We start from the raw sequence: 10,284 nt of genomic DNA on the forward strand, positions 1-10,284 counted from the left end.
AGGTAGAAGAGGAGAGACATCAACTCCTCCATATACCGAACCAGAGAGGACCCTTCATAAACTTAGAAGGGAAGCAAGAGGGAAGAGAGTACTGGGAGAAGAAGAATCTGAAGGAGAATCTGAGGACAACTTTGAGGAAGCTCTAGATCTCAACATGGATAGAGAATTTGACAACCATGAGAGGGCTGATGGAAACAATGCCATTCCTGAGAGGAGGGTTCTTGGTTCATACATAAACCCAACCTCTGGGAATTGTGGTAGCAGCATTCAGAAACCACCCATTCAGGCCAATAATTTTGAACTCAAACCACAGTTGATATCACTGGTGGAGAACCATTGTTCATTTGGTGGGAGTGTTAATGAAGACCCAAACCAACATCTCACAAAATTCCTGAGAATTTGCGACACTGTGAAGTCCAATGGAGTCCAGGAAGATGCTTATAAACTGCTCTTGTTCCCATTTTCACTTAGGGACAAGGCAGCTAAGTGGCTGGAATCATTCCCAAGGGACAGCCTAACAACCTGGGATGAGGTGGAGAGTAAGTTTCTGGCACGTTTCTACCCCCCACAAAAGGTCAATAGGCTTCGATCTGAGGTTCAAACTTTTAGACAACAAGATGGTGAGACACTCTACGAGGCATGGGAGAGGTTCAAAGAATTGACAAGGAAATGCCCACCCAACATGTTCCCTGAGTGGGTGCAATTGCATATTTTCTATGATGGACTTTCTTATGAATCAAGGAAGGCTGTAGACCATTCATCAGGAGGTTCATTGAACAGGAAAAAGACTGTGGAAGAAGCCATTGAAGTGATTGAGACAGTGGCTGAGAATGAGTATTACTATGCTTCAGAGAGGCACAACACTAAGGGAGTCATGGAGCTGAACCATGTTGATACAATTCTAGCCCAAAACAAGGTGTTTGCCAAGCAACTAGCAGAACTCACCAGGAAATTAGACACAAAGCAAGTGGCTGCAATACACACACAAGATCAAGAGGAAGTAAGCATTGAAGGAGGTGATTGGGAAGAGGCCAACTATGTGGGAAATCAACAAAAGCAATCATATGATCCACACTCCAACACTTACAACCCAGGTTGGAAAAACCACCCAAACTTTGGGTGGGGAAACCAGCAAACCCAACCACAAAACCACAAACCTTACAACCACAACCAACATAACAATTCCACATACCAAAACTCCAACCAAAGATCATACCAAGCCACACAAAACACTTACTCCCAACCACCATATCATGGCCAAAATAACCAACCTACCCAATCTAATCCGAACCAACAATTTCAAGATCAATTAAACAGGATAGAAGGAATACTAGCAAACATGGGTCAGGACATAAATGAGTTGAAAAGCTTTAGGGAAGATGTGAGATCGACCTTAAGGAACCATGGTGAAAAACTCAAGTGGATGGAGTCTCGAGTAGGAGAGCTATCTCAACAGGCCCCCAAGTCAACTGCAGTGTTCCCTAGTGACACCGAAAAGAATCCTAAAGGGGAACAAAAGGGAGTGAGATGGGAAGAATGCAAGGCCATCACCATATTGAAGGAAGTCTCAGAAGAAGAAGGAATCAGACCCTCAGAGAAGGAGCCAGAAATCTTGAAGGAAGGTGTGGAAGAAGCTAAGCAGGAAGGTGAAGCTGAGCAAGCCAAGGAACTGCAAGAGGAAGGCATGCTGGAAACATACCAACCAAAAGCACCATTTCCTCAAAGGTTAGGAGGAGGTGAAAAAGGGAAAACATATTCAAGGTTCTTAGAGACATTTAAGTCTCTCCACATCAATATTCCCTTTCATGAGATCCTCCAGCAGCTGCCTACACATATCAAGTATTTGAAGGAATTGTTGAGCAAGAAAAGAGTTTTGAAGGGAGGACAAACTGTAATAATGAACAAAGAATGCAGTGCACTCATCAAGAAGGATATGGTCTCTAAGAAAACAGACCCAGGAAGTTTTCATATCCCCTGCATCATAGGGGAAACAAAAATTGACAGAGGATTCTGTGATCTAGGAGCTAGCATAAATGTGATGCCTCTGACTCTTATGAGGAGGCTACAACTGAATGAGGTGACATCCACTGATGTAATCGTACAACTGGCTGACAAAACTCAAAAGCAAGCTGAAGGGGTAGTTGAGAATGTGCTGGTGAAAGTGGGGAATTATTTTTTCCCCACAGACTTTGTCATTTTGGACATGGAGGAAAGCTACCTACACCCTATCATTCTAGGAAGACCATTTCTAGCCACCGCTAGAGCGCTCATAGATATAGAACAAGGAGAGCTAATTTTGAGAGTACATGATGAACAGCTCATTTTCCATGTTTTCAAACCTGTATCTGAGCCTGAACCAGAACCTGAAAAGCCTAAGGATGATAGTAGCCATCTGTGTTTGGAGGAAAGCAATCCAGCAACTGAAACTCTGAAACAATCCTTGAAAGGCAAACAAGAATTGCAAGAGTTAAAGCCACAAGAATCAATAGAAACAGCTCAGAAGGACCCTCCTGTCATAAGGGTCAATGAAGAAAGCCTCAAGAAAGAGGGAAGAATTGTAAAGAAATTGCCAAGAGGGTGGAGAAACAAGAAAATTCCCACTGAAGGTTTCTCTCCGGGAGATAAAGTAATATCAAGTCATTATTTGCCAATCCCACCTGGCCTCAAACCCATTCCTTCTCAGCTCCCTCAAGTGTTCACAATCAGGAAAGTTCTTTCTATGGAACATTTGGAAATCATGAAGGAATCAAATGGGGATGTTTCCATAGTGAGAGGAGAGGACATCAAGCACTACAATCCACCCTAACAAGGGACAACCGTCAAGCTAGTGACGTTAAAGAAGCGCTTGTTGGGAGGCAACCCAACTTGAGGTAATACTCTTTTGCTGTTTCTTTTATTTGTTTCAATAAAAAGGTGAAGTAGTTTCTGTGCATTGCAAAGAATTAAGTTTGGTGTTTCACACCAAACAATGAATTTGTGGATCAATAATTCAAAGGGGAATGTGTGACTCTAAGTTTGGTGTTCCACCATACAGATTAACTGAACACAACAACCTTTGAATTATATGAAAGGAACAACCATTCTAAGCAATCACAGAAATGCTTAAAATCCTTAGCAGCAACTTCATTCCAAGGAGAATTCAAGGATTCAAAGAGCAGAGGAGTAAGTAGGAGACTAAGTTTGGTGCTCACACACCAACTTAAGACTCAGACACTTGCCCATAGATAGTGAGCTAACCATTCAAGTGCTTGAGAAACAAGCAACTTCATCACTCTTTGCAGGAAAGGAAACAAGGATCTTAGAAAGAACATGATGCAACAACTAGTAGAAGAAGGAGAAATCAAATTGTTTCCTGGCAACAAAGAGAAAACAAGAATTTTCACAAGGTGGTGTTGTTCCTTGACCTTTCTTTAAAAGGCAAACAAAAGCATGCTTGTTCTGGTTTAAACTGTAATTGTTGAATCTTTCTGGAATGTGAAGTTGTTAGTATGTTTGTCTGTTTATTGCTTTGAATAAAGTGAATGCCTAGATGTTTGGATATAACTCCACCTTCTTAAACAAATGCTTGCCATGCTTGTTCTGTTTCCAAAAATTAAAAGAAAAGTTTGAACAAAGGTAACTTGGCTCAATTAGTGACAAATCAAGTAGAATTAAGTGGTGGTATGCATGCTTGATTGTTTAGTTAGCTCACTGGAAATTGAGTGTAGAATTATCATTTTTTGTGTAGAAGTTGAATACTATCTATGGATCTTGATGAATAAATGTCTTTGGCCATGAAAAAGAAAGAAAAAGAAAAAGAAAAGCCACTGAAAAGGGGCAATCAAAAAGCAAAAGAATTAAGAAAATAAAGCTAGGCACCAATGGTTTGAACTTTTGAGACATATGCCTGTGGTGTTTATGTACTAGGATCTGCTTGGATGAATAGGTTCTATGGAGTGTTTCAACACTTGGTAACTTGGGTTAACTAACTCGGGATTATCAACCAAAAGTCCATTATCAAGAGCAACCTAGCTACAAAACATTTAGTTACACAAAGAGGTGCTGGGCACCAATGTCTCAAAAAGAAATGTGAACTAAAATGCCTGTAGTGGATATGTGTACTGCACTGATAAGAAAAAGAAAATGCCAAAGGCTTGTGCAACACATGACACTGAGCAAACAAGGAGCAAAAGAGCTCTAAGAAAAAGAAAAACAAAGAAAGAAAAAGTGCCAAGGACATGAGAATGACAAGAGGCCATAGCAGTGTTTGATGGATGCAATGAAAAAGTAATGATTCTACCTGATAAGAATGAAAAAGTGATGCTGCAACTTTCTGCATAAAACCCTTCTGATGAACTTCAAATGCTTGCTAATATAGCCAATGTAATTGCTTTCTGTTTCATACTTTCTTCTCAAATATCTCAGGACTTGCTTAGGGACAAGCAAGTATTAAGTTTGGTGTTGTGATGCCAAGGCATCTTAGGCTAGTTTCACTAGCATTTTTCTGTTAGTTTTAGTTGTTTTATGCATTTTCTTGAGCTTAAAGTAACCAAGAATGGTTAATTGAACAACAAAGCAATGAACCATCCAAAACATTATGATTATGATGCAAATTCATGAGTTTTTAGTTATATTGCTTGAATGCTATGAATGGATGATTTCTCATGAAATTTTGCAAGCCTTTGATGCAATTGTTTGGATGATGTCAGGGAAGAAGAGGCTAGGCAAGGAAGCAACAAAATCAATAAAGGAAGCTTGAATATCAAATGGGACGTTTAAGCTCCAGTTTAAGGTTAAACTAGAGCTTAAACGCCAGAATCATGAAAGCTGAGAAAAGAGGAAACTGGCGTTTAACCTCCAGTTTGACCTCAAACTGAAGGTTAAACGCCAGAATGATGATTTGAACCAAGGGAGCATTCCACGTTTAACCTCCAGTTTGAGATGATGATTTGAACCAAGGGAGCATTCCACGTTTAACCTCCAGTTTAACCTCAAACTGGAGGTTAAACGTGTTCGACACTTTTCCCCACCAAGAAGCATTTCCACGTTTAACCTCCAGTTTAACCTTAAACTGGAGGTTAAACGCCAGAAGCAAGAGAGGCACCAGGAGAGTTCCACGTTTAACCTCCAGTTTAACCTCAAACTGGAGGTTAAACGTGTTCGATTGTTTTTCTCCTCCAGGGTGTTTTCTTCATTCCACGTTTAACCTCCAGTTTAACCTCAAACTGGAGGTTAAACGTGCTCGACCCAAATTGCCTCCAGGGTTGCTTTCTTCATTTCCAATTTTAACCTCCAGTTTAACCTTAAACTGGAGGTTAAACGTGTTCGATATATTCACTCTCCTGGGTTGCTTTCTTTCAATTCCACGTTTAAGTTTCAGTTTAGCCTTAAACTGAAACTTAAACTTCAACTTAAACGCAACCTTTTTAAAGGGTTTCTGGGCCAAAAATATTGAAGTTTAAGTTAGCAATTGAGCACAATTATTAACTTAAACGTATTATGGTGTGAAACCCAAGTGAATATCATGCTTTATGGGATTGGGCCTGAAGAATTGATGAGTCTGGAACTTCAAATTGTTGAGTCTTGTGTCATTACTTGTTTATCACTAAGTTTGCTCAATGAATGTTACAGAATTGGATCACAGCCTCATCAGGATTATGGACCATAAGCCTAAAGCAAAAGGAAATCAAGGAAAGGCCTCAAAGCCCAAGAAACACAACAGAAGCTCAATTTAGAAAGTGTATAAATAGGATAGAATTGAAGTTAGTAGGGGATCTTTGGACCTTTGGACAATTTTTTACACTAGAGAACTTTTGATATTGTGTAATTGAATTCTGAGCTATGAAGCACTAAACCCCTTTCATTGGGTTAGGGAGCTCTATTGTAATTCAATGAATCAATAATAGTTTCATCTTTTTCTTCAATCTTTTCTCTTGAATTTTGTTAGAAAGCTTCTCGATCTAATTCCATTGGGTAGTTGTCTTGGGAAAGAAATTACCCATAATTGGAATCCTTCGGAACCTTGGGAAAGGAATGATGGATTCATGCTAGAGAAGCTTTCTCACAGTGAATTGGATTGGGGTTTGGATGGATATTGTGACATGTAATCCTACCAAATTGTGGTCCATAAAATTGTGTGGTATAATCAGTGATCGAGCATCATCTCTTCTTATGAACATTTAAACCAAGGGATTGGGAATTTGTTTGTTTTTAGAGAGAATTGGTGAGCCAAGGAATTGGGATCCAATCATATAAGATTGCCAAGCAAGATTCAATGAATGCATTGGTTGAGGAAGAGATGAAAATGTTTTGATTCGGAGATTTCAATATCTCCTGACCCCAATGAACTCCCCATCTCTGATCTACCCTTTTCTATTCATATTCTGCAATTTCAATTCATGCAATCACCCCATCCCTTTTAATTTCAGCAATTTAATTTCTCGCATTTTCATTCTTGCAATTTAAGATTCCGTCATTTCCATTCCTTGCAATTTACACTTCCCGCCAAATTTACTTTATGCAATTCACATCCAATTCTTGATTCCGCTCAACTAACCAAACTTCTAATCCGAATTGCTCACTCAACCAATCCTTGTGGGATTCGACCTCACTCTATTGTGAGTTTTTACTTGACGATAACCGGTGCACTTGCCGTAAGGAATTTTGCCGCTCGTGCAATTTCCTAAAATCGTAGCATAACAAGTTTATGCGCATCAGTAACCTGCTTGTCTATAATGTACCCTTCATATTTGATAGAAAATGCATGCAAGCTTTTGAGGAGCTTAAAAGTAAGCTCTCCTCTGCACCTATTATAGCACCACCAAGTTGGGAATTGCCTTTTGAATTAATGTGTGATGCATCAGATTTTGCCATTGGTGCTGTATTAGGACAGAGAAGAGACAAGCTAGTGCACGACATATGTTATACCTGCAAGGTCCTTAATGAAGCCCAAAGGAACTACAGCACCACAGAAAAAGAACTCCTTGTTATAGTCTTTGCTTTTAACAAATTCTGGTATTACCTTATTGGTTCTAAAGTAGTTGTGTTTACTGACCATGCATCACTCAAATACTTGTTAACCAAATAAGAATCAAGCCCAGACTGATCAGATGGATCCTATTACTCCAAGAGTTCAATATTAAAATCAAAGATAGAAGTGGAGCAGAAAGTAAGGTGGCAGACCACCTATCAAGGATCCCACTATGGACAATGAAGCTCACAGTCCTAGTGTAAATGAGAGCTTTCCAGATGAGCAATTGATGATGCTTCAAGAGGCTCTATGATTTGCAGAGATAGTCAATTTCAAGGCTATTGGAGAGCTACCCTCCAACATCAACAAGCACTTAAGAAGGAAGCTCATCAATGATGCCAAGCATTCCATATGGGATGAACCATACCTCTTTAAGAGGTGTGCTGATGGACTACTAAGAAGATGCATTTCCCATGAAGAAGGACAAGAGGTCCTTTGGCATTGCCATGGTTTTACAGTGTGGATTTTTTTGGCCTACCATCTTTAAAGATGCAAAAGAATCTCTGACAAGATGTAATGAGTGTCAAAGAGCTGGCAACCTACCCAAGAAGAATGACATGCCACAGAGGTTCATCATGGAATTAGAGATGTTTGATGTTTTGGGGATTGACTTCATAGGACCCTTCCCACCCTCATACTCAAATAGCTGTATATTGGTGGCGTGGACTATGTATCCAAGTGGGAAGAAGCTACAGCAACATCAACTAATGACAACAAAGTAGTGGTCAACTTCTCGAGGAAGAACATATTTAGCCGGTTTGGGGTTCCAAAAGCTCTCATAAGTGATGGGGGAAGTCACTTTTGCAATAAGCAACTAGAGATCCTCCTTCTCAAATATGGTGTTAAGCACAAAGTAGCCACCCCATACCACCCACAAATAAATGGTCAAGCAGAAATTTTAAATAGGGAGCTCGAGAGGATCCTTGAGAAAATTGTTGGGACCTCAAGGAAAGATTGGTCTAAGAAGTTATATGATGCTTTATGGGCTTATAGAACAGCTTTTAAGACACCAATTGGCATGTCTCCATACCAATTAGTGTATGAAAAAGCTTGTCATTTGCCTGTGGAGCTTGAGCGTAAAGCATTTTGGGCTTTAAAGATGTTAAACTTTGACAATCAAGCTACTGGAGAAAGGATTTGCTGTAGCTAAATAAATTGGATCAATTCATAAATCAAACCTATGAGAATACAAATATTTATAAAGAGAAGACAAATAAATGGCATGATCAAAGGGTGGTAAAAAGGGAACTTGTAGAAGGCCAAAGAGTTCTCTTATACAACTCAAGACTCAAATTCTTCCCAGGAAAGCTGAAATCAAGATGTTCAGGACCCTTTACAATCATCAAGGTCTCCCCTTATGGTCATGTGGAACTCATGGATGAGAAATGGTGCACAAAATTGCAATCACACCATTGCAACTCCGTACAACTAACCAGCAAGTGCACTGGGTCGTCCAAGTAATACCTTACGTGAGTAAGGGTCGATCCCACAGAGATTGCCGGCTTGAAGCAACCTATAGTTATCTTGTAAATCTTAGTCAGAAGATTAGTGATAAAAATGATTTTGTTTATGAAAAGTAAATAACATGAAACAAATGATACTTGTGATTCAGTACTGAGGAACAGGTTGAGGTTCCAGAGATGCTCTGTCATCTGAATCTCTGCTTTCCTACTGTCTTCTTCTCCAAAGATGCATGGCTTCCTTCCATGGCAGGCTGTATGATCCTCTCAGTGAAAATGGTCCAAGTACGGTTACTGCATGGCTAATCAACTATCGGATTTCTCGTCTCTGATGAAAAATACCAGGCACAGCTACCGCATGGCTAATCATCGGTCGGTTCTCACTTGTGTCGAAATAGGATCTCTCTATCCTTTTGCACACTATCACTGCGCCCAACATTCGTGAGTTTAAAACTCCTCACAGTCATCCCCTTCCAGATCCTACACGAAATACCATAGACAAGGTTTAGACTTTTCGGATCTCAGGAATGTTGCCAATTGGTTCTAGCCTCTACCATGAAGGTTCTAATCTCACGGACTCGGTCTGTGGATCAGAGACCCAAGAGATACGCACTTAACCTGTCACTCAATGACTACGTTGAGCTTAGATAGAATGGGAGTGGTTGTCAGGCACGCGTTCATAAGGTTGAGGATAATGATGAGTGTCACGGATCATCATATTCTCTATTTTGAAGTACGAGTGAGTATCTTAGAATAGAATCAAGCGTGATTGAATAGAAAACAATAGTAATTACATTAATCCATTGAGACACAGTAGAGCTCCTCACCCCCACCTATGGGGTTTAGAGACTCATGCCGTAGAAGATAAAATATGAAATGTAAAAAATGTCATAAGTCCTAAATGAATCTCTAAAAGTAGTTTTTATACTAAACTAGTAATCTAGCTAGGTTTACAGAAAATGAGTAACTAAGTGCAAATAGTGCAGAAATCCACTTCCGGGGTCCACTTGGTGAGTTTTTGGGCTGATCTTTGAAGCTTTCACATGCATAGGCCATTCTTGGAGTTAAATGCCAGTTTGGGTGCCAGTTTGGGTGTTTAACTCTAGTTTTGGTGTCAGTTTTGGCGTTTTATGCCAGAAAAGGGTTTCTAGCTGGCGTTTAACGCCAGTTTGGGCCATCAAATATCGGACAAAGTATGAACTATTATACATTTCTGGAAAGCCCAAGATGTCTACTTTCTAACGCAATTGAGAGAGCGCCAATTGGGCTTCTATAGCTCTAGAAAATCCATTTTGAGTACAGGAGGGTCAGAATCCAACAGCATCTGCAGTCCTTTCTCAGCCTCTTAATCAGATTTTTGCTCAGGTCCCTCAATTTCAGTCAGAAAATACCTGAAATTATAGAAAAACACACAAACTCATAGTGAAGTCCAAAAATGTGATTTTTGAATAAAACTTAATAAAAACATAACAAAAAGTGAACAAATCATGCTAAAAACTATATGAAAACACTACCAAAAAGCATATCAAATATCCGCTCATCACAACACCAAACTTAAACTGTTGCTTGTCCCCAAGCAACTAGACAAATAAAATAGGATAAAAAGAAGATTATGGTGCAATAACATCTCAGAGTCTTTAATGAAGCTCAAATTCAAATTAGATGAGCGGGGCTTAGAGCTTTTTGCTTCTAAATAGTTTTGGCATCTCATTTTATCCCCTAAAACTCAGAATGATTGGCTTCTCTCAGAACTCAGCATGCAGATAGTGTTATTGATTTTCCTAGTTTAGTATGTTGATTCTTGAACACAGCTAC

At 39.6% G+C, this 10,284-nt stretch overlaps 1 non-coding gene across 1 annotated transcript; it reads right to left on the minus strand.

Moving 5' to 3' along the window:
* Positions 1 to 580: 580 nt before the first annotated feature.
* Positions 581 to 684, minus strand: LOC130949900 (small nucleolar RNA R71). The gene has a single exon (XR_009073484.1). It is a non-coding gene; the product is annotated as a small nucleolar RNA R71 (small nucleolar RNA).
* Positions 685 to 10,284: the final 9,600 nt, after the last annotated feature.

Source organism: Arachis stenosperma, chromosome 1, assembly GCF_014773155.1.
Source record: "Arachis stenosperma cultivar V10309 chromosome 1, arast.V10309.gnm1.PFL2, whole genome shotgun sequence".
Classification (NCBI taxonomy): Eukaryota; Viridiplantae; Streptophyta; class Magnoliopsida; order Fabales; family Fabaceae; genus Arachis; species Arachis stenosperma.